A 24,994-nucleotide genomic window follows, 5' to 3' on the forward strand; every position below is an offset into this window, starting at 1 on the left:
CATGGGTAAAGAACAGTGGGTGTATTTAGAAATGTTCTTGAAGCTTTAACCCAGGCAGCAAATGCTGACAGGATACTTGACAACTTAGAGTTTAACAAAGTGTTCCCTTGTACTTATTCTAAGCAAATTTAACTGTATTGTGAAGGCTCCAAGAGTAGAAAAAGATGGATAATGGTTTACTGAGTAGTCTTGAAACTTGGCTTGAGCAGAACAAAATAAAAAAGCTTATAAGATTACTACTACTACTATTTAACATTTCTAAAGCGCTACTGTTGGTGTCTTTTAAGGACACAAGAGCAGAAGAGAAACATTTCTTTGTAACCTGTAGCTGACAGTTTATATAGCCAGATCTACACATTCCCCCTAATATTCAGCCGGTGGCAGTCGGTGTTTTTTTTTTTTTTTTTAATGCTGACCGTCGCCAGCTAGATTAGCCCTCGATATTCAGTACTGGCTGAGTGTAAATTCCTAACCTGGAAAACATTTTTTCTGATTGCCATTACTTCAGCTGCATTTGCTATAGCTCACCTTGATTGGTGGACAGGTTAGTGTTCCAATCTGTTCACCACAAGAATGCTCATCTGTACTTTGATCCAATGCTTAGGACAACAAACTGTTATTTACTCTGTTGTTAACATTGGTGTATAATTTGATAATATGCTAATGCATCCTTTGGACAATCTCACATGGGTGCAACCACTGGATGATAACTGAACTTCATTTAAGCCTATGGATCCCAGTTTGTGTGAGCACACACCCTTTCATCTCCAGTGTAAACCTCATCAGTTTAAAGAGACTAACAGCTCCTGCTAGAACAATTCTTCCTCCTGCTCCCTGACTGCCAAACTCTCATACTTACTGACTACCTCACACATTTTGTACTAACTCGGAGCGAGACACTTTTTTTTCATCTGTTCTTTCCCCCAAATATTTCTTTTTTGATTGCTCCCCGAGTACATGGCATTCACCTTCCTAAGAACATTGTACTGTACAGTTCAAACTAATTACTGAATAATACCTGGTGCAGTCAAACACCTCTGGTCTCAATCACCATTAATGGAACAACATATTCCACACCTCTAGTTACTAATGACTCTATTGACATTCCAGATTTTATCCCATATGCTGTGCATCCATTACATCTTGGTATGGGAGAAGAGATTTTACATAAACTGCTGAACTTTACAGGACTCCATGCCTATATTGATCACCTTAAGACAACCTCCAAAGAAGTGAATCATACCATCACTTATCAAAACGGGCAGATTCAACAAACTGTTGAAAATTTGCTACAAGATGCTCACATCTCTGTATGGGTACTTTTATTTGGGTGTTCACCCACTGCTCATCATGTTTTTAATATTCTTATTCACCGTATCATTATTTTAACTGTTGTGCAAATTTTCTTATGCATTGTTATAATATTTCTGTGCTGTAAAATGAGACATATGTACATCTCCTTGCAGCGTATGTCCTACAAAATAACATCAACATTTTAAGGTAATTATATATACTTTTTCCACTACATTTTCCATGATCTCCCTCTGAAACCAGTTTAATTTGGCCTTCCAATTTGGCTTTGTCTACTGTATTACATACTTGGGTCAGCTGTAGTATATTGTTGTATCCCGCTCTCTCATATACTCACTCATGGCATCCTGGTACCTTTAGGCCTTAACCTCCTCAGAAATTCCTGCATCCCTTATTCACTGTTCATTCTCTCTATGACGGGCACTGAGGTGGCATATTCAGTTTCCCTGCCCAGTAGTGGCTGCCCTACCTAAGGTACGCGGTTTGGACTCATAATGGGACTTGCTTATATCAACAACTATTGAGACAATGCTGCACAGGACAAGGAGACCTGCTGGAATGAGCAGGAGAAGTACTATTGGCGGTATGAGAGGCTTAAGTATGGCAACCTGGCCACTGCTGTGCATAAAGCAGTGGTGGATGTGAATGCTGTATCAGGTACCCAAGTTTGCTTCCATCTTTTTCCATTTAAAAAAAAAAAGTGTGGGAGATGTCAGCATCAGTTCAGAGCGTAACCTGAAAATTAGCCTAACTGAAGCTTCAAAGCCTACTCAGAATATCAGCTAAAGGCATCTGGGAGATGTTGCAAGCTGCCCTGACCTCCCCCCTGTTCTGATCCCTGGTGATGTCACTATAAGTAGATAGGATGTCTTTCTACCTGATGGGATTAATTGGCCTGAATGGATTAGTTGACAAGCAGGCTTATTTTCGAAAGTGATCACCGGCGATCTTCCGACATAAATCGGGAGATGGCCGGTGATCTCTCAAAAGCGGCGAAATCGGTATAATCGAAAGCGGCTTTTTGGACACCATCGCCGCTTTCCCGTCGCCTTGCCAGCGAAAGTTCAAGGGGGCGTGTCGGTGGCGTAGCGAAGGCAGGACATGGGCGGGCATGGGTGTGGCTATCAGATGGCCAGCTTTTGCGGATAATGGAAAAAAAAAAGCGGAGTTAAGCAGTATTTCGCCAGGCTTACTTGGTCCTTTTATTTTCATGACCAAGCCTCAAAAAGGTGCCCCAACTGACCAGATGACCACCGGAGGGAATGGGGGATGACCTCCCCATACTCCCCCAGTGGTCACCAACCCCCTCCCACACTAAAAAAATAAAAATAAAAACCTTTTTTTACCAGCCTGTATGCCAGCCTCAAATGCCATACCCAGCTCCCTGACAGCAGTATGCAAGTCCCTGGAGCAGTTTTTAATGGGTGCAGGGCACTTCAGGCAGGCAGACCCAGGTCCATTCCCCCCCCCCCCCACCTGTTACACTTGTGGTGCTAAGTGTTGAGCCCTCCAAACCCCCCAAAACCCACTGCACCCACATGTAGGTGCCCCCCTTCACCCATAAGGGCTATGGTAATGGTGTAGAGTTGTGGGGAGTGGGATTGGGGGGGATTTGGGGGGCTTAGCACCCAAGATAAGGGAGCTATGCACCTGGGAGCTATTTGTGTATTTTTTAAACATTTTTAGAAGTGCCCCCTAGGGTGCCCGGTTGGTGTCCTGGCATGTCAGGGGGACCAGCGCACTACAAATACTGGATCCTCCCATGACCAAATGCCTTGGATTTCGCCGGGTTTGAGATGGCTGGCATTTTTTTCCATTATCGCTGAAAAACAAAACCGGCGATCTCAAACCCGGTGAACTCTGGCATTTGGCCGGGCTAAACCGTATTATCGAAAAAAAATGGCCGGCCATCTTTTTCGATAATAAGGTTCCGGCCAGCTGTTGCACCACCGCCAAAATAGATCGCCAGCGACGTTCGATTATGTCCCTCAAGGGCAGCCAGAAAGGCTATCTTTGAGAACAGGGTGTTCAAAGGAATACACATTTCCTTAGTTATCAGGAGACAACAGATCAAACAAACCAAATTATTACACAGGAATATGCTAGAAAAATAGAGTTCAGGGATACAAAAGGACATGTTCAAACCCAGGAGGGGACACACACATTCAAACCCACACCCACCCATCATATCTGCAGACCTTCTTTCTCAGAGAGCCATTCCCTGCACACCCCCCTTCTCACCTGACAGAAAGACACACATTCATTCACTGACAGACAATCACAGAATCAGAGTGACAGACAGACCCTGAGACACACTGAAGCACTGATGTAATATCTTCCTGCCCTGTTGTCTATTTGTATATAAAATACCTTTTTCCAAGCCATCCCTGTGTGTTGTATTATTGTGCTATGAAACCCACTGCCCCTAAGAAGAGGACCCGAGACTAAAAGAAAGGAACCCAGAACAAGAAAAGAGCCAAAGCTTACATCCAACTTCTGGGGACCATAACTGACAGGGGCCTACAGAGAAATAATGTCAGGAAGTAGTTTTTTTCACTGAGAGGGTGGTAGATACCTGGAATGCCCTCCTGCAGGAGGTGGTAGAGATGTAAACAGTAATGGAATTTAAAAATGCATGGGATAAACACAAAGGGATCCTGTGTGGAGAGCATGGAACCAAACAAGCTTAGCGGTAATTAGATGGCAACACCAGTAATTGATAAACAAAGTCAATGCTGGGCAGAATTCTACGGTCTGTGCCTTGATTGTGGCTGGACAGATGGGGCTGTAGTGGAGCTTAGAAGAAAACAATTGGAGAACAAGGCCAGTGCTGGCAGACTTATACAGTCTATGCCCTGAAAATGGCTACCATACCACTTTATTAATAAATATCAACAAAGAACTGGATTAATATAACCTCCTCCAAAAATGTTTTAAATATGATATTAGTGGTAGAAGCACTGCACTCTAAGACCCTACAGCAGTATTTCCTAAACTGTGCACCTGGCACCCCAGTGCGCCGTGGTGAACTCAGGGGTGCAGCGGGACATTTGGGAGTTCACACGCCAAGTGATGGAACGATTGGTGCAATATTGTTCACTTTCCTCTCTCCACTGCCCACCCGCTCACTCACTGCAGGCTGCAGGCAGTGATAAGAGCTGACTTTGGCCTGCTCCCTAAATCTTCTTTATACAGCATCCCGCCTACACGAGAACAGGAAGTGCCTGTACAAAGAAGGCTTTCAGGGCAGGCTGAAGGCAGTGCCTACACATTGCTGCCGATGCCAGCAGCCTGGAAGTTTGGAGGCCTGCTACTCCCCCGGAATCCTGGCTGCTCATTACTCAGCTATCAGGGAGGGAGGACGGAGCTGCGGGACATTATGTCGCCTCCCTCCTGTGCTCAGGTCCGGGCTTTTCTTCATCATCCTCTCATCAGGAACAAGGTAAAAATGGATTATAATGCATTATAAGGCGGCATGGGTTGGGGGGGGGGAGATGGTACATGGGGGAGAGAGAAATATTGGACATGATGTGGGGCGGAGGGTGGAGACCTGTGTGGCCGGGGGGGGGGGGGGGGGGGTGCCACAAAACATTGCTCAGACTCTAAGGGTGCCGTGAGCCAAAAAGGTTTGTGAACCACTGCTCTAGAGTCTAATGACAGTGAGGCACTGTAAATAAAAATAATAATTATTTTTATTATCATTATCACCAACATCATCTTTATTATGTCTTCATCACATCCACCATTAGCTGCCTTTAACTCATATCCAAGAACCTGGGAATCATAGAGATATCAGCGCAGAATGTATACTGTTCCATGTAGAGAAGGTTTTTTTTTACCAAAATTGATGGGGTTATACCTTTTAAACTTAAAACTTCCAAGTACTTAGGGAGTACAATCAGTATTGCTCTAAGAGATCCAATAACAGTTGGTATGACCATCAAATTTTTCCTTCAAAGTCTTTCTACTTCAATTGTAAATTACGGTATTTTCCCCCAACTGCTTATTATCAGTTCTACTATCGCCAGATATTGCCACATCTAAATTATGGTATTTTTCCCCCAGCTATTTTTTTAATCAGTTTTTCTATCTCCAGGTATTCCCACATCTATAGACCAAGTCCAAGAAAGACAGCAGAGGTGGTCCAAAAAAGAAGGAAATAACAAAAGGTTCATAATCAAACTTTTATTGAAGAGTAATCCTACTCAGACAAGTTTTGGCAATGGCCTTCAACAGGAATCATTACAGTCTTCAATGTTAAACCAATAGAAAATAAGTCCACATACAATCTGCTTACACAAAAGTAACCCCTGTGCTTCAGTAGCAATGACTGTTATGTAAAACTGATTGTGATGTCAGGAGGGTTGTGTTCTATCAGTTTGTATTTTAAAGTCCCGTAAGATCTTGACCTGCTTTCTATAACCTTTTCAATGGTATGATTCCAATAGTTGTTTGATAAAGTAAAACCATATTTTTTCAGAGGTTCTAATGGATTAATTTAGGACCGCTTATCAAGTTGTACTAGCGGTTCCTGTGCGGCAATGCTGATGGAGCCCATTCAAAGTGAATGGGCTTTGACATTACCGCACCAGGAGCTACTAGCATGGCTTAATAAAAGAGTCCCTTAGTCACTTGATCATGATGTTGTTTATAATCAGTTTAGGCTATTTTGCACTCACCAATCTTTCTACAGCCGCAACACCAATTTGTCTGACCCCCAGGTGGTACATGACAAAACAACATCCTGTGCAGCACCTAACATAGTAACATAGTAAATGACGGCAGAAAAAGACCTGCATGGTCCATCCAGTCTGCCCAACAAGATAAACTCATATGTGCTACTTTTTGTGTATACCCTACTTTGATTTGTACCTGTCCTCTTCAGGGCACAGACCGTATAAGTCTGCCCAGCACTATCCCCGCCTTCCAACCACCAGCCCCGCCTCCCACCACCGGCTCTGGCACAGACCGTATAAGTCTGCCCAGCACTATCCCCGCCTCCCGCCACCGGCTCTGCCACCCAATCTCGGCTAAGCTCCTTCTGATCCATTCCTTCTGAACAGGATTCCTTTATGTTTATCCCATGCGTGTTTGAATTCTGTTACCGTTTTCATTTCCACCACCTCCCGCGGGAGGGCATTCCAAGCATCTACTACTCTCTCCGTGAAAAAATACTTCCTGACATTTTTCTTGAGTCTGCCCCTCTTCAATCTCATTTCATGTCCTCTCGTTCTACCTCCTTCGCACCTCCGGAAAAGGTTCGTTTGCGGATTAATACTTTTCAAATATTTGAACGTCTGTATCATATCACCCCTGTTTCTCCTTTCTTCCAGAATATACATGTTCAGGTCATCAAGTCTCTCCTCATACGTCTTGTAACGCAAATCCCTTACCATTCTCGTAGCTTTTCTTTGCACCACTTCAATTCTTTTTACATCCTTCGCAAGGTACGGCCTCCAAAACTGAACACAGTACTCTAGGTGGGGCCTCACCAACGACTTATACAGGGGCATCAACACCTCCTTTCTTCTGCTGGTCACACCTCTCTCTATACAGCCTAACAACCTTCTAGCTACAGCCACCGCCTTGTCACACTGTTTCGTCGCCTTCAGATCCTCAGATACTATCACCCCAAGATCCCTCTCCCCGTCCGTACCTATCAGATTCTCCCCGCCTAACACATACATCTCCCGAGGATTTCTATTCCCTAAGTGCATCACTTTGCATTTCTTCACATTGAATTTTAACTGCCAAACCTTAGACCATTCTTCTAGCTTCCTCAGATCCTTTTTCATGTTTTCCACTCCCTCCCGGGTGTCCACTCTGTTACAGATCTTAGTATCATCCGTAAATAGGCAAACTTTACCTTCTAACCCTTCGGCAATGTCACTCACAAATATATTGAACAGAATCGGTCCCAGCACCGATCCCCGAGGCACACCACTACTCACCTTTCCCTCCTCCGAGTGAATTCCATTCACCACCATTCTCTGGCTTCTGTCCGTCAACCAGCTCCTAATCCAGTTCACCAATTCGGGTCCTATCTTCAGTCCATCCAGTTTATTTAAGAGCCTCCTGTGGGGAACCGTGTCAAAAACTTTGCTGAAATCTAAGTAGATTACATCCATAGCTCGTCCCTGATTCAATTCTCCTGTCACCCAATCAAAGAACTCAATGAGATTTGTTTGGCACGATTTCCCTTTGGTAAAACCATGTTGTCTCGGATCTTGCAACTTATTGGCTTCCAGGAAATTCACTATCCTTTCCTTCAGCATCGCTTCCATTACTTTTCCAATAACCGAAGTGAGGCTTACCGGCCTGTAGTTTCCAGCTTCTTCCCTATCACCACTCTTGTGAAGAGGGACCACCTCCGCCGTTCTCCAATCCCTCAGAACCTCTCCCATCCTGCCCAGCTAATGACTCCAAATGGGCCACAACCAGTTGTTTGGGAAATTATGGATTACAGTACAATCCGCTTAAGTACAAGGGTCTGGGACCAAAGAAATGCATGCAGTTAACCGGCGCGTGCACTTAACCGTTGTGACCCAAAGAAGCTTGACATCTGATAAACATATGTACAGTACTGTTTATTATTATACATACAGTATACAGTCTCTGTTAACTGACATTAGGCTTACTTGAAGTAATCAGTTATAGTCCTCTGCACACTATTGGGTCTGTGAGTTCCTTAGACTAAGTCTGCCAAACGGTAAAAACTGTCATAGCACTGGCATCCAGTGGCCTCCAGATAAGCCTGCACGGTGTTGAGACTCTCCAGTGCTCTTGCAAAACTGACAGAAGGAGGTTGTTGAATTTCATCAGAATGTGCCTCGCTGCTCATTTCATCATCTGTCTCATCATCAGCCATTGTTGCCTGCGTGTAGGAACATATCTCAACATCAGTGCTGTCATTAGCTGTTTGTAGATCATAATCAACAGCTATGTAGCAATGAAACTCCTCTTCAGTAACACTGGCTGGGATGTCAATAACCTGTTCATCTGACGTGTTTGCAACAGCTGCATCTGTTTCGTCCCTCTCCACATCCATAACAAAGATTGCCCGCTTGTAGCAGTTCACAACGGTTGCCTGTGTAACATGATTCCAGGCTTCTTTCTCCATATGTAGGGAATCCAACAGTGATAGATTATGAGCCAGTTCAACAGAACGTTGATCCTTGCCAGTCTGGTCATCCATAATGCTCATTAGACGACATAGCACAAGAGCCTGATAATGTTGTTTGAAATTGGCTATTATGCCCTGATCCATAGGTTGGTACAGAGAGGTAGTGTTTGGTGGCAAGAAGACCACCTTGATGTTAGACAGCCTGACATCATCCCTGTGTGCAGCACAATTATCACAAGGCAACAAAATCTAACGCTTTTGTGCCCGCATTCTAGTGTCTAACTTCTTTAGCCACTGCTTCCAAATTTCCCCAGTCATCCATGAATTTGCATTAGCCTCGTATGACGCAGGAAGTCGCTTAACTTTCTTGAAGCAACGGGGCTGTTTGCTCTTTCCAATGACAAGGGGTTCCAACTTCTCACACCCATCCATATTGCAGCAAAGGAGGATCGTCAGTCGGTCCTTCAACGTCTTACCTCCAGTAGTTTCGGCGTGTTTGAATGCAAGTGTTACATCAGGAATCGCTTACCAGTAGAGACCGTTTTCGTCAGCATTGAAAATTTCACGAGGTGCAAACTCTTTCAAGATGGTAGGAAGAACTGAAACAACTCAATTTTCAGCACCAAAGTCACTCCAAAATTCCAGGAATAACATGTATAGAATATTTGTACGTTTGGGAAGCTTGCCAGGTGCCCTTGGCCTGGATTGGCCGCTGTTGTGGACAGGATGCTGGGCTCGATGGACCCTTGGTCTTTTCCCAGTATGGCATTACTTATGTACTTATATCAGCGTCTTGTTTTTCACCATGCTGTTTCTTGAATTTTTATGATGTTCCTCTCCTTCCATCTTTCCAACCATCCAACAGTGGCTTTGAATTCAGTTAGTCCAAGACTTAAAGCAAGCTGATTAGCTTTCTCCATAAGCAGTACACCACTGACAGGAAACTGTCTGCTCCTGACTTGAGAAAACCATCGAAGAGCATCTTCTACCCTCAGCTTTTCGTTTCCATTGTGGATCTGTACTGTTTTTCCAGTCTTCCAGAAGCTGGTCTTTCTGCTTCAAGACACGTGAAATTTGACTGGGATTGACACCATATTCTTTAGCAATAGATGCTTGACTTTGTTTGTTTTCTAATTTTTTAAGAACTTCTATTCGTTCAGCCAGTGTTAAATTCTTACAGTTCCGCCGCAATGACGACGACGACCCCAGTGTACACTCTAACAACATTCTTTCGCTTATTCTGCCTGTGGCAGTTAAAGGGGTGGTAAATTTGAAATCTCATTGGTTGTCACGCGCCAATCAGCTTCCATATTCTGTGCGCGCGCTTATGCAGAGTCTTTCCTGCAGAGAAGTGGTCTTAAACCATGCATATAAGCGAATCTTGCACTCATCAGTGGTGCGCTAAACCGAAGTTTGTCCCCATAGAAATTGATAGTGCCAAAATTGAGACTGAAGTACGGCATGCAGTTAAACAGAGCATGCGCTTATCCGACGTGCACTTAAATGGAGTGCACTGTATATTGTCTACAGTTTCATCTTTGCTTTGCATAACTGGTATTTGCTGTCATCTGAATTTTTTTTAACCTTGGCTTTCATAATATTTGTTTATAATGCTTATTCTTTGGTGCTAAAGTAATTCCTTCAGTTTCTTTTTTATGTGCTCCAGTTTTCAGCCATAGCCACAATAGCTTTTTCTTACATTTATAGTCAGTATCTTTTATTTATCGGCAATGTAGTCTATTGCTTTTTATATTCTATTTTAAATTCTGATGCTTTCGGTAATTTTTCTTTACAAACTTCAATTAACATGAGATCTTTTTTTCTCATACAGTGATTTATGGAGAAAAGAAAAGGTGCACCACAGATGCAAAAAAATATAAAACAGTGCGTGCACGCACACACAAGAAAACTCTGTAAATGTGATGGACCCAAAAATAAACAATTATTACCTTGAAACTTCACAAAACATTTACAGAGAAATTGATGTTAGGCTTAAGGGCCCTTTTACCAAGCAGCAGTACAAGGTGGCCCATGGTGGCAACAGCATGTAGAATTGCCATGCACTGAGGCCACATTTTACTGCAGCGGATAAAAGAGGGTTTTTTTTTTTAAAGGAGGCAGTAAATGACCATACAGTACTTAAAAAACTGCAATACAGCTATTTACTGCTGAAACCCTTACCACCTCCTATTTAGGAGGTGGCGAGGGCTCCTGACGGTAACCTGGCATAATCAGGCAGCGCGGGTTACCGCTGGGCATGCCCACTCCCCGCCCACCAGCACTAGAAAATAAAAATATATTTTCTAGAGCTGGAAAAGGTGTGTGGCAGACCTGGAACTACCGCCGGGCTCCTGGGTCAGCCTGGAGGTAGGGCCAATTTGCCGCATGCAAACCTAGTGATAGCCCTATTGCTTATTCATAAAAGGGCCCCTTAGAGACAAAACCAGATGATGTTTAGCTTAAAAAGCCTTACATCTAACCTAAGTCCCTCTAGACAAATCAGGACAGAATACTCGTTTCAGTGTATCTCTTGTACAACTGCAAGCATAATACAAAACCAGCACCACTTGTGCATGTTTAGAGAAAAGAATAATTAAAAAAAAAACAGGTAAAGCTTTCTTTTTTTTTTTTTTATTTATATTTATTAATTATTCATTTGAAATTTTACAAGAAACAACTTGCATGGAAAAGTGTTTGTTACTTAGGAGGTTACATTATAAAACAAAGAGGAATTGAAGTACATTCATTTTAGGAAAAATTAACACTCAAGTCCATAAAATGAGATCCAAGAATTCAGAAAATTTTGGAGAATAATATATAAAAGGAAAAACATTCAGGATTAAACAACTCTGTTAAGTGAAGTTAGTTTCTTATTTATCTATGACGCTTTTCCATTTTTCACTGAGGTTATAAGCGCCGACACATGGGCAGGTTCTGTAAATATATATTTCTTTTCCCCAAGTCTTATTATGCACTTGCAGGGGTATCTTAAAAAAAAGGTACCCCCCAAGTGCAATACTTCAGGCTTAAGGATCAAAAATTGTTTCCTCCGTCGTCTTGTCTCCTTGGAGACATCGGGAAAAAGCAGTATCTTAAAACCTAAAAATGGTTTATCTTTATTACGGAAAAACAAACGGAATATCCAATTTTTGTCCGGTAATAATGCAACCGCAACTACTAAAGTAGCTGCAGTTGCTAACTCAGTATCAGAAGTCTCAAGCATGAGAGAAACATCTATTGGGTTTTCAGTAGTTGGATTTAAGTCCTTCCCTGGTATATAATATGCATGTGAAAATGGTGGCAGATTTTGATCAGGTATATTCAAAACATCACGTAAGTAACGTTTCAACATCTCAAGAGGAGCAACATTTAACACTCTTGGAAAGTTAACAAATCTCAGGTTGTGATTTTTAGTATAATTATCAAATATCTCCATTCTCTGCCTGAGGCTTGTCAAATCTTTTATCATTGTTGGTTGCATTGTTTCACAATTCACAATTCTTTGATCAATATTTTCAATTTTATCATTCAAAGTCTTAATTTCTTCCTCTTTTTTTTGTAAATCATTTTCCAAAGATTTTACTCTCGGTTTAACTTCATTAATCTGTGCTATAAAAGTTTGTCCCAGGGTTGAAACCAAGTCCCATAATGCATCCAGTGTTACTTCTCTTGGTTTGACCACTAATGCTGTTGGAAGTTCATACCTTTCAGAAGAATGCCCACGAATCTCGCCCATTCCCTCAGTTTCTCGACCCTCTTTCCGTGGCGATTCTATGGGCAAATTGCCCTCCGTTCCTTCCTCTGCTGTAACAGGAACCTCCTGCCGACGCTCTTCTGGGCCCGTGAATCCCACTTGGGGCGACCCTGTCGATTCTGAAAGGAAGGAACTAGCGCCAATCGGTTGGGGAGGAGGGGTGCGTGCTGCGGGGCTCAAAGTGATGTCGAAACCAGAGGAAGCCGAATTCTCCCTTTCGCCGGCATTCCCTACTGGAGGCGTTCCGCCGTTTTGACCAACTCCCTGTGGTCGCAAGAAACGATCAATAGGACCAGGTAATGGGGAAGGTAGCGGGGAGGCTCTAACCGCTACTCTTCCTCTACGTTTAGGCATTTTGTTTTCGAAGGAACGCGAGACACAGCGTCTTAACAGGGCGCCGCCATCTTGGATCTCAGGTAAAGCTTTCTTAACTGCCACGAGTGTAACAATAAATGTAAAAACTATAGACCTATCTTAGAACATGCTGCTATTGTATTAAAAAAAAGAGAAAAATGAGCACTTAGGGGGAGATTCTATATAAGGGACCAAACATTAGGCGCTATTTCCACACCAAATGTTTGGCGCAAAAAAGTGTTATAACAGATGCAAGGCACCGAAACAGGGCAAAAACATCAGATTCACATGAAAACACGCATACCCATTTATAGAATAGCACCTAAGAGTTTTCATCAGGATCTGCAAAGCAGGAGTGGGCATGGACAGACCAGAGGCATTCCCTTAAAATATGCACAGTGTTATAGAATTCAGGGGATCTGCGCCCAACTTGTGTGTCATGATTTACACCTGGTTTCAATTGGTGTAACCCTTTGCACCCAAAGATGAAATCAAATCCCGGTGCTACACGTTATTCTACAAAGGGCGCTGATCCCGAAACACCCGTTATGGAATACTGTTCAGCTGAATTTTGAGCGTGTGTGTTTGTGTGTGTGTGCATGCACTGTTTTATATTTTTTGCATCTGTGGTGCACCTTTCTTTTCTTTTCTCCCTAAATGACTGTATGAGAAAAAACAAAGATCCCATGTTAACTGAAGTTTGTAAAGAAAAATTGCTGAATTTTGAGTGCAATTTACAGAATTTTCCCCTTATGTTTTCCTAATGACACTACAAATTTATGTTCATCAGTCTGCAAAATTATTACTAGATTTAAAAATATTAATCACTGTTGACAGGTCAGATAGCATATATACATCTGAAACTGAAAAAAAGAAAAATGTTCCTTATTTAGGGGCCCTTTTACTAAAGTGTGGTAAGGTTTTGCACTTTCCACACAATAGTAGGTCAAACTATATTGCATGGGAAGTTCAAAGCCGGTCTATACCCAGAAATATACTCTGCATTTAGAGCACCCACCACACAGGCATTGAGTTACATACAGTAGCTGATAGCGTAACACAGGAAGAGAAATAAATAAATAAAATAAAAATATCAGTCCTGCAGCAACGCACCTCCCTAATGTTCCCCACTGTTCACAAATCCCCTCCTGATATCCAATCCCCAGCCACCCCCCTCCACATGTTCAATACCCTCTGCAACCAAACCCCACCCACAATGTCCAAGCCCCAGCCCCTAATCCATAACCCCTACCCCCCGGGGCTCACCCAAGTGTTGTTCAAAGGTGATGCAGTGACACCAGGCGATAGCAGTTCCCCTCCGCTGCCACTCAGGTCAACATAGTCCTTAAAAATGGTACCGCTGACACCTAACAGTAGTTTTGAGAGACTACTGGGGGGGGGGGGGGCATCCTTCCAAATAAGGAGTTAAATCATGAAATACAATATACATATTGCTAGCTAAAAGAGCACTCAACAAATAAGAATGCAGTTTGGTGATTTGAAATGTTAATATGATTCAATGCAAGAAGAAAGGCTTCTCTAAACAACCCAGCAACTCTACACAGGTCCAATGAATAGAGAAGAAACCAATAAGCCAGGCCTTGACAAATATCCTTTGAATTTAGGAGCCAGACCAGAAATTTAGAAACAGTAACTGAGCCCCGCTTCTCCCCTCTTCCCCCCCACACACTTTTGCCTCTACTGAAAGGAAGAGCTCTCCTCTGAGGTTTACCACAGCTGCTTTACAGCCCAATTATTTGGGCAGTGTGCTGCGGCGGCTAAGAAAGCCCACAGAATGTTGAGTATTATTAGGAAAGGGATGGAAAACAAACACGAGGATGTTATAATGCCATTGTATCGCTCCATGGTCAGACCGCACCTTGAGTATTGTGTTCAGTTCTGGTCGCCGCACCTCAAAAAATACATAAAGGAATTGGGGAAAGTGCAGAGAAGGGCGACGAAAATGGTAAAAGGGATGGGAGGACTTCCCTATGAGGAAAGGCTAAGACGCTTAGGGCTCTTCAGCTTGGAGAAGAGGCGGCTGAGGGGTGATATGATAGAAGTCTACAAGATAATAAGTGGAATGGAGTGGACAGACGTGAAGCATTTGTTTACACTTTCTAACAATAATAGAACCAGGGGACATAAGATGAAGCTAGAATGTGGTAGATTTGAAACAAATAGGAGAAAGTTTTTCTTCACTCAGCACGTAGTTAGACTCTGGAACTCGTTGCCGGAGAATATAGTGACAGCAGTTGGCCTTACTGAGTTTAAAGGGGGTTTGGACAGATTCCTGAAGGAAAAGTCCATTGAACATTATTAATTAAAATTTTTGTTCTGTTTTTGGGTTTTTGCCGGGTTCTTGAGGCCTGAATTGGCCACTGTCGGAGACAGGATGCGGGGCTTGATGGACCCTTGGTCTTTTCCCAGTATGGCGGTGCTTAAGTTCTTATGTTCTTATTAAGGCGGTTCAGGTCCATGTCCAAGAAAAAAGAAAGTTTAGAACATCTGTCATCACCCAGTCTTGCTCTCTCCCTCCCCCCAACCTTGTTGTTACCTAGTCTCATGCTCACTATCTCCGCTCACTGTTGTCACCCAGTCTCACTCTCACTCTCTCTCTCCCTACATTTATTACCCAATTTCATGCTAGCTCTCTCTTCCCTATACCCTGTTGCCATTCACCAGTGGCGTAGCAGGGGGGCCTGCCACCCGGGGAGGGGCGGTTCGCCGTTGCACCCCCCCCCCCCCCCCGGGTGCAGCACAATGACATCCTCCCCCCCTCGGCGCATCAACACCCCCCAGCCAGCTCCCGCACCCTACCTTTAAAAAGAATGTCGGAATCCGAGGTGCGGCAAAGCCCCTCGCGCCTGCCCTGCACGTAAAAGAAATGTGGACCGTCGGGCCTTCTCTCGCTCTGTCTGTCCCGCCCTTGCGGAAATAGGAAGTTGCATCAGCAGAGGGCGGGACAGATAGAGCGAGGGAAGGCCCGACGGTCCACATTTCTTTTACGTGCAGGGCAGGCGCGAGGCGCTGCGCCTCGCCTCAGATTCCGATATTCTTTTTTAAAGGTAGGGTGTGGGAGCTGGTCGGGGGGTGTCGATGCGCCGAGGGGGGGAGCTGGCAGGGAGCACCCCCCCTGAGCTGACACCCGGGGCAGACCGCCCCTCCCGCCCCCCCCCTTGCTATGCCACTGCCATTCACTCACACTCACTCTCCCTCCCACAATTTGTGGTCACCCAGTCTCACACTTGCTCTCCCCTCCACTATACATATGCTCTGCTGTCACTCGGTTCATGCTCGCTCTCTTCCCCCTACATTATTTTGTCACTCAGTCTCACTCTTTCTCCCCACAACCCTGTCATCACCTATTCTCTCCCCTCCTTTAAAACCCTCCAGTCTATCCCAGCTAGACCTCACCACCTAGCAGGCCAGTGAGCTGCCTTTTCCAGTAAGCCTTCAAGAAACCAGTCAGCCATATCCAGCTCTCATCACTCAGCAAGCCAACCAGCCTCACACCCTTGCAAGCCAACCAGCCATCCCCACCCCAGATAACCAATCAGGTCCCCAGCCTCAGCCACTACAAGTCAGTCAGCCACCTCGTTAGCTAGGTAGTCAGACCCCAGCCCCACTCCTCGACCTTGCAAGCCAGTCAACACCCCCCTCCCCCCAAGCCTCATCTCCAATAAAGTTTGCATAAAGATGTTCTGACCAACATTCAAAGAAAGTTGTAAGTTCACCAGAAGCTGGAGAACATATATCTTCCTTCACCAAGCATTTTTTGCCCCTATACAAATAGTATCAGGCTAAAACTCCATCTGAACAGCCCCATACTATTGTATAGTAAAGGGATAGAGGCAATGTTGTATAGTAACTAAGTTAATGTGAGTAATTTCTGTACTTAAGTAAAACTTTAATTACTTTTACTTGTAAAGAAGTACATGAAAAATGTGTTACTTTTACCAAAGTAATATTTTTAACAATTTTTACTACTTTTACCTAGTTACTTCTGATGCTTGCAGTTAAAGTAAAATGTAAAAGTGGAAGAGAGACAAATGATTCCTCAGTAAACCAAATAAAACAGCAAAACTTAGAACAGGGTTTTGCAATTGCAAACCTCATCACACAAACAGTGGATCATCTCATCTTAAATTTTGGAGTTCAGGGAATACAGCCTATGAGAACAGTAGAGTGTCCTGTGTTTGTTGTACTGGTTACTAGTCTCCAGCCAAACAGAACAGTGATGAGTTTGATCACTTTGAAGTGGAGATGAAGCTGAACCTGGTTGCGGTTCTTGGTGAACAGACATATGAATCTATCACAACAGATTGCTGGACATTCCATGGAAAATTTTACATTGGTATGACAGTCCACTGGATCTGCTTGTATGACCTTAAGACAGAAGAGTTTCCATATATTTGACATTCTTGCATCAGTTCTTGAAGTTATTCAGAGTTTGCCATCAGAAGAAAAATAGTTAGGACAACAATAGACAATGATTTCAACTTTGTGAAAGCCTTCTCTGTAATTGGACAGCATGACAGTGATAACAAAGATGAAGATGAAGCTGCAAGTGATGAATTAGCACTACTACTAATGCAGATGATAATGACAACAATGATAAAACATTCTTGCTATAAGGAATTCAAGTGTTTCAGACAGATTCCTTTGATCAATACCTGCAGAACTAGTTAAATGGCATCAGTAATATTGCAGCCTGGTCTGATTTGATGGAACTTTTTATCAGACTGAACAATCCACCTCCTGATAGTGCAGTTGTTGAACACCTTTTTAGCTGTGGTGGATTAAAGACTCACAAATGCACTCACATGAGTGACGGTCATTTTCAAATTTTAGTTTTACTAAAAGCAAAGTAGATTGAATTGTAGAGCAATAAAATTGTTGGGTTAAAAATGTTAACAGTAGTTGCATTCTCTGTAGTTACAGTACTTTTACTACTCAAAAAGTATTATATTAGGCAGTAAATTTTTAACTATTACTTAAGTAAATTTTTTAACGTGTTCTTCATTGTACTTTTATTTTTAGTTAAGTATTAAAAAATACATTTGTTTTTACTTTTACTTAAGTACTTTGACCTAGCACTTTGAACAACACTAGAGAGAGGGTGGAGCCTGGGCACACTTTGAAATTATTCAGACAGTGTCAATATTCAACCACTATCTGAATAATTCTATGTTTAGTTTAGGCCTATTAAATAGCAGGACTAAACAAAACATATAGTGGCAGATCAACGGCTGCATAAAATATTAGACCAGGGGGTGGAGGTAAGGGAGGGAGAGGGGAAGGGAAAGGGAGAGATGCCTTCCTCCTGACTATTTGTTTCCCATATTTACTGAATAGCTGTCAGCCATTTAATCTTCTGGATGTGTGGTATATCAAAGAAATGTGAAATGAAATGAAATATTCAATGATGCTGACTATATCTATAGTACACTCCAACGTCCAAAAGAAGAGAACCAATAGCAATTTAAAATAAAAACTCTTCCAATTATATCACAAAACTAATATCAAACTACTTAATTCATACAATAACTTTCACAAGAAAATCCAGTGGCCAAGGAACTATAATAAAAAAAAAAGGCATGAACACCCGCTCATCTGTTACGTCTGTGGCCGTGACCACCCTCAGACTTACCCTGTTTCTGGGAGTCAGTGGCTGTGCTGGCTTCTGCTTGTCTCTGTGTCTGTCTCTGTCTTAGTTTCTCTCTGGCTCTGTGTGCTGATTGCCCTACTGAACCTCACCTGTGTGGGCTATGCCTTTTCCAAGATGGCTGCCGCCGACTCCTCTATGCCAGTATCCAAGATGGCTCTCGCTGGGCTGACTTCTCTGTGTGTCAAGCCTCTGTTTGGATGCAAGGTGATTGCTGCAGCTGTGCCTCTGGTGTGGAAAGGCTTTATTAATCAGTTAGAGACTACAGCCCTGGCCTTTGCATTTCATCTAGGGCCCTGGTGTATAGAGTGCTCTGTACACTGTTTCAGTGTTTGCTCTGTGTGTGTTTCTATGTTTGACTAGATAGCTTAGGCACCGTGTGGCTTGTTAGCCTGTGTATAGCTTTGCTAGTGCTCTGTGTTTGTTTAGACTAGCCAGCTTAGGCACCGTGTGGCTTGTTAGCCTGTGTATAGCTTTGCTAGTGCTCTGTGTTTGTTTAGACTAGCCAGCTTAGGCACCGTGTGGCTTGTTAGCCTGTGTATAGCTTTGCTAGTGCTCTGTGTTTGTTTCCAGTGCATGACTTGTTAGCTTGGGCACAGCTTTGTTGTTAGCTGGTGTATAGCTTTCAAGTCTCCTGAGTGTGCTCTGTGTATGTTTCTTGTGTATGACTGGTTTGCCTGGGTATAGCGTTTCTATTAGCCTAGGTACAGTTTACTAGTCATTGTGTTTAAACCTGCAGACTACCAGAACCCGGACAGTCCCTGCCTGTCGGCCTTGCCTGCGCCTAGGTGCCAGGGGGCACTCCTGGATCTTCATTCCTGCTGTTCCTGCTTGCAAGTTCCAGTTCCGGGTTTTCCTGTAAGTCCTACCGGCTGCCAGAACCTGAGGGCTCAACCCTCGGGGAAAGGTGGTCAAGCGTAGGTGAAGCCTAGGTCCAGTGTGTTCCAGTCCAGGGGGTTTCACTCCTGTATGTTCCAGTCCTGTGGGGCCCTCCAGTGTGTTCCAGTCCAGCGGGCTCCACTCCAGTGCGCACCCGTCCGGTGCGTTCCAGTTCCGTGTATTCCGGTGTAGAACTCCAGTCCGGGGTTCCGGTCCAGTTTTGTCTCATCTCTACCTTGGAGGTGATCTTGCCTGCCACTGCCGCTCCACGGTAGTGGCCCATGGGCTCACGAACCCAGTGCTCCCGGGGAAGAAGCCTGACAGTATGCCAAGGTCCTCGAGCACGCGACATCATCACAATTACAGGCTCAAACACGTGCCTTCAAATTTTTAATCATATGTTCCGAAGGCTCACTGTGCATACTAATCAAACACTACACATTTCAATATACACAAAGTACAAATCACAGAAGCAAGACTTCACTTATTTTAATGGTTTTACTTCTCTCCATGCTTCCACATTCAGTCAAATCACAACCAATGTGATCATGTTTCAAACTAGAAGCTCTGCCTCAGGTGTGTACTCTCAACCATTATTCCATCATTTACCCCAGTAAATTCTAAACAGGGATACAAATAACATTAGGCCAAAAATCTTTCTGAACAGCCCCATACTATTTGTATGGTAAAGGAGTGGAGGGAGGGCAGAGCAAAGGCACACTTTGAAATCATCCAGTTATAATGCCTTTGTATCGTTCCATGGTGCAACTGCACCTCGAATACTGTGTGCAATTCTAGTCACCACATCTCAAAAAAGATATAGTGGAATTGGAAAAGATACAGAGAAGGGTGACAAAAATGATAAAGAGGATGGGGTGACTTCCCTATGAGGAAAGGCTAAAGCGGCTAGGGCTCTTTAGCTTGGAGAAAAGATGGCTGAGGGGAGATATAATATAGGTCTATCCTATAATATAATTCTCACCTCCAACGTTCTGTGCCTGGGACCGTGGATCCAGTGTCCCGTCCCGGGTCCTTACCCGTGCTCCCGCGGGGGGGAGCGATGGTCGGCGGGGCTCGCGGGGTCCAGGGCGGCGGAGACGCGCCGCCGACGGGGCCGGCGCTGCCGCGGGTCGGCCCGAGGCCGGTGACCCGCTGGAGCGAATGCCGGCCTCGAGGAGGGGAACACGCCGGCCAAGATGGCGGCGTCGTCGTCTCCCTGGCCCGGAACGGACCAGCGAGCAAGCTCCGCCTCCTCGCGCCAGATTGGCGCATTGAATGAGAGACTCCGCCTGCTAGGCAGGCTGGCCAATCCAGGTGCTCCTTGCCTGCCAGGGCCGGGGGGATTGGCTCCTCTTCCAGGGAGGGGATGGACTGGCGGGAGATTTAAACTGCGGAACGGGAAGGGTCCAGTGCTTCCGTTTCAGATGTCAGAAGCCGACAAAGTGGATCTCGGAGTGTTGCTCTTCAGAGACTGTGTTCATCTGCAGGCTAGCCATCCTTGCTAGCCCCCTTCAGAGACTGGTTCCATCTGCAGGCTAGCCGTCCTTGCTAGCCACCTTCAGAGACTAGTTCCATCTTCAGGCTAGCCGTCCTTGCTAGCCACCTTCAGAGACTGGTTCCATCTTCAGGCTAGCCGTCCTTGCTAGCCCCCTTCAGAGACTGGTTTCATCTGCAGGCTAGCCGTCCTTGCTAGCCACCTTCAGAGACTAGTTCCATCTTCAGGCTAGCCGTCCTTGCTAGCCACCTCCAGAGACTGGTTCCATCTTCAGGCTAGCCGTCCTTGCTAGCCACCTTCAGAGACTGGTTCCATCTTCAGGCTAGCCGTCCTTGCTAGCCACCTTCAGAGACTTTGTTCCTCTTCAGCGCTAGCCGCCCTTGCTAGCCACCCTCAGAGACTGTGTTCCTCTTCAGTGCTAGCCGTCCTTGCTAGCTGCCCTTCAGAGACTGTGTTGCTATCAGCCAGGCCGGCCGTCACCCCGCGGTTCCAGCAGTCCTGCTGGCCGCCTGCAGCTGGGGGCTCAACCCTTGGTGAACGGCGGTCGCCGCGGGTGAAGATTCGGGGTGCGCGGCTGTCCTCTGAGGTCTTGCGGGGCCTCAGGGAACCTAAGGGCTCCCCTATAACAGAAACAGGACACCGGTGGTCTGCGAGGCACCATCAGTGACGTCCCATCTCACGCCCCTCCCACACTCTGACGTTCCCCCTCACGCCTCTCCCACACTCCGCCCCCTCCGCGTAACCTAACCGCCCTCACGCCACTCCCACCCAGTTCAACACTCCGCCCTCAAAAAAATGCTGCCGCCCTCCCTTCCCAACATTTGGACTGTTGGAGATCGGAGAGGACGAAGAGGGAGGGCGGCGAGACGGCGCGACTGGCGAATCGGAATACAAGGGGGAGGGAAACAGCAGTGGGTCCAACTTTCGGAGACGACGAAGAGGGACGGTGGTGAGACGGCGAGAGTCGAGGTAAGCAAGGAAGCACATTGGTTGATCTCGGTTTCCACTCCCCTACGCAGCCGTCATTCCTATACACTACAAAACAACTAAAACTATGAGCTGCTGCTTCACACTGTCATTTTTACATTGAGGGGGGAGGGGGGACCCTGCAACTGGGAAAAAGGGAGGCAGGGAGGGAGGGGAGGTAAGCAAGGAAGCACATTGGTTAATCTCTGTTTCCACTCCCCTACGAAGCCGTCATTCGTATACACTAAAAAAAAAAAAAAGCCAAACTAGGAGCTGCTGCTTCACACTGTCGTTTTTAAATTGAGGGAGGAAGGGACGGATGGGGGGAGGGGAGGGGGGACCCTGCAACTGGAAAAAAGGGAGGGGGGACCTGCAACTGGGAGACAGACCGGGGGGGCCGCCACCCTGGAACTGGGTGGGAGGGAGGGGGGACCCTGGCACATACTCTCATTCTCACACACACTCGCACCCAGTCTCACTCTCTCTCTGTCACACACACACACACTCACACATACACTCTCTCTCACACAGTCACTCTCACACACACTCTCTCAAATATACACACTCCGAGGAAAACCTTGCTAGCGCCCGTTTCCTTTAAAACAGAAATGGGCCTTTTTTACTAGTAAAATAATAACTTTGAATAACTTTGTGTCATCAGCAAATTTAATTATCTAACTAGTTATTCCCATCTTTAGATCATTTATAAATATATTTAAAAGCAGTGGTCCCAACACAGACCCCTGCATAACCCCACTATCTACCCTTCACCATTGAGAATATTGACTATTTAACCCTACTCACTTTTGTTCTATCTTTTAACCAGTTTTTAATCCACAACAGGCCATTACCTCCTATCCCATGACTCTCTAATTTCCTCAGGAGTCTTTAATGAGGTACTCTGGATTTTCAAATGCCTTTTGTAAATCTAGATAGACGATATCAACTGGCTCACCTTTATCTACATGTTTGTTCACCCCTTCAAAGAAAAGTAATAGATCGCTGAGGCAAGATTTCCCTTCACTAAATCCATGTTGGCTTTGTCTCATTAATCTTTGCTTATATATATGCTCTGTAATTTTGTTCTTCATAATAGTCACTACTATTTTGCCCGGCACCAACATCAGGCTCAACGGTCTATAATTTCACGGATTACTTCTGGAACCCTTTTTAAAACTCGGCATTGCATTGGACACCCTCCAATCTTCTGGTACCATGCTTGGTTTTAAAGATAAATTACATATTACTAACAATAGTAATATTCTGAGATGTATACCATCCAGTCCAGGTGATTTGCTACTCTTCAGTTTGTCATATTGCCCCATTATATTTTCCAAGTTTACAGAAATTAGATTCAGTTTCTCTGAATTGGTATCTCTCCACATTTCTGGCATTGGTATCTCTCTCACAACATCCTTCATGAAGACAGAAGCAAATAATTCATTTAATCTCTCCGCTATGGCATTGTCTTCCCCGAGTGCCCCTTTTACCCCTCTGTCATCATTCTTCTAATACACCTATGCGTTTTTTCCTCCAACGCAATCTTCTTTTCAAAGTCTCTCTTTGCCTTCCTTATCAGTGCTTTGCAGTTGACTTGCATTCCTTATGCTGTTTCCTAATATTTTTAGTTGGATCCTTATTCAATTTTCTGAAGGATTTTATTTTAATTTTAATAGCCTCCTTCACCTCACTTTTTAACCATGTCAGCTGTTGTTTGGCCTTCCTTCCTCCTTTTTTAATACATGGAATATATTTGGCCTGGGCTTCCAGGATGATATTTTTGAACAGCATCCACGCCTGATGCAAATTTTTGATCTTTGCAGCTGCTCCTCTAAGCTTTTTTTTTTTTTTTTTTTTACCATGCTTATTTTATCATAGTCTCCTTTTTGAAAGTTAAATGCTAACATATTGGATTTTCTATGTATACTTACTCTGGAGCTTATATCAAATCAGATCATATTATGATCATTGTTGTCAAGTGGTCCCAGCACCATTACCTTCTGCACCAGATCATGCGCTCCACTAAGGACTAGGTCTAGAATTGTTCCCCCTCTTGTTGGTTCCTGAACCAGTTGCTCCATAAAGCAGTCCTTGATTTCATCAAGGAAATTTACCTCTCTGGCATGCCCTGATATTACATTTACCCAGTCAATATCAGAGTAATTGAAATCACCCATTATTATTGTGTTCCCCAGTTTGATAGCCTCCCTAATTTCTGATAACATTTCTGCATCTGTCTCTTCATCCTGGCCAGGTGGATGGTAGTACACTCCTATCACTATCCTTTTCCCCTTTACACATGGAATTTCTAGTCATAGGGATTCCAAGATGTCTTTTGTGTCCTGCAGAATTTTTATTCTATTCGATTCAAGGCCCTCCTTAACATATAATGCTACCCCTCCACTAATTCGATCCACCCTATCAGTGCAATATAATTTGTACCCTAGTATGACAATGTCCTACTGGTTATCCTCCTTTCACCAGGTTACAGATATACCAATTATATCTATCTTTTCATTTAGTGCAATATATTCTAACTCTCCCATCTTATTTCTTAGGCATCTGGCATTTGCATGTAGACATTTCAAACTAACCCTCCTGTCATGGATTGCCTAGCACCCACCTGGGGTCAACCCTGTCGCCACCTAGAGGGTCTGTCCCAGCACTGCTCAGCCTGCCAGCACCTGAGCATATGCTCTATATTAGCCAACTCTCCACCCCCAGGTAATAGGTTCTACTTGCCTCTGGGCGAGTCTCCCACCTACAGCCTATTCCCGGTGATTTCTAGGACACTGGGACCACACTCCCAAGGGTCCCACAGTTCCTAGAAAACATTCACAGACCCAAAACACAAACCACCAGGATTTCTTAATGACATCAGAGCTAATAAACTAATGGGTTTATTATCATACAACTAGAACAATGAACTATATAAAACAGGTGGAAAAACAACAAACAATAACAGGTAACTGAATAAGGATCAATATTAAAACTATCTAAACACTTTGTTACTACCTGGGTAGCACTTGGGGTGTTTCAGGAAAATAACTGCTCACAGGTCTTCAACAGGGCCTCAGGGCAGAGATGTTCACGTTCTGCACGCCCTAGCTGAGACTGGGGGAAATTCTGTACCTCCTGGCTGGATTTGAACTCCAGGGCCAATCAGAGCTCAGGGTATCAACTTTGAAAGTATCTGGCCAATGGCACTGCAGGTTGCCTTCTCTAAGGGTTTAAACTGAAAAGAAAGCAGCCTTCTCCGCAACAGTTTTAAAACAGAGAACACCACCTGCTGGCCAAACAAGAGAAATATACTGCATGAACATATTAATAAAATTCACAGACTTGAAAACCCTCTGTTTCGCCACACTTCCTGTTTACAAAGCCACGTGGCATTGCCGACACAGCTCATTCGAAGTAAATGGGTTGTGTCTGCAGTACCACACC

General features: G+C 44.5%; 1 protein-coding gene across 1 annotated transcript in view; it reads right to left on the reverse strand.

Annotated features, from left to right (window-relative positions):
* SPAG16 (sperm associated antigen 16) overlaps positions 1-24,994 on the reverse strand; it is a 932,486-nt gene that overhangs the window by 756,850 nt on the left and 150,642 nt on the right.

The sequence above is a fragment of the Microcaecilia unicolor genome, chromosome 7 (genome assembly GCF_901765095.1).
Source record: "Microcaecilia unicolor chromosome 7, aMicUni1.1, whole genome shotgun sequence".
NCBI lineage: Eukaryota > Metazoa > Chordata > Amphibia > Gymnophiona > Siphonopidae > Microcaecilia > Microcaecilia unicolor.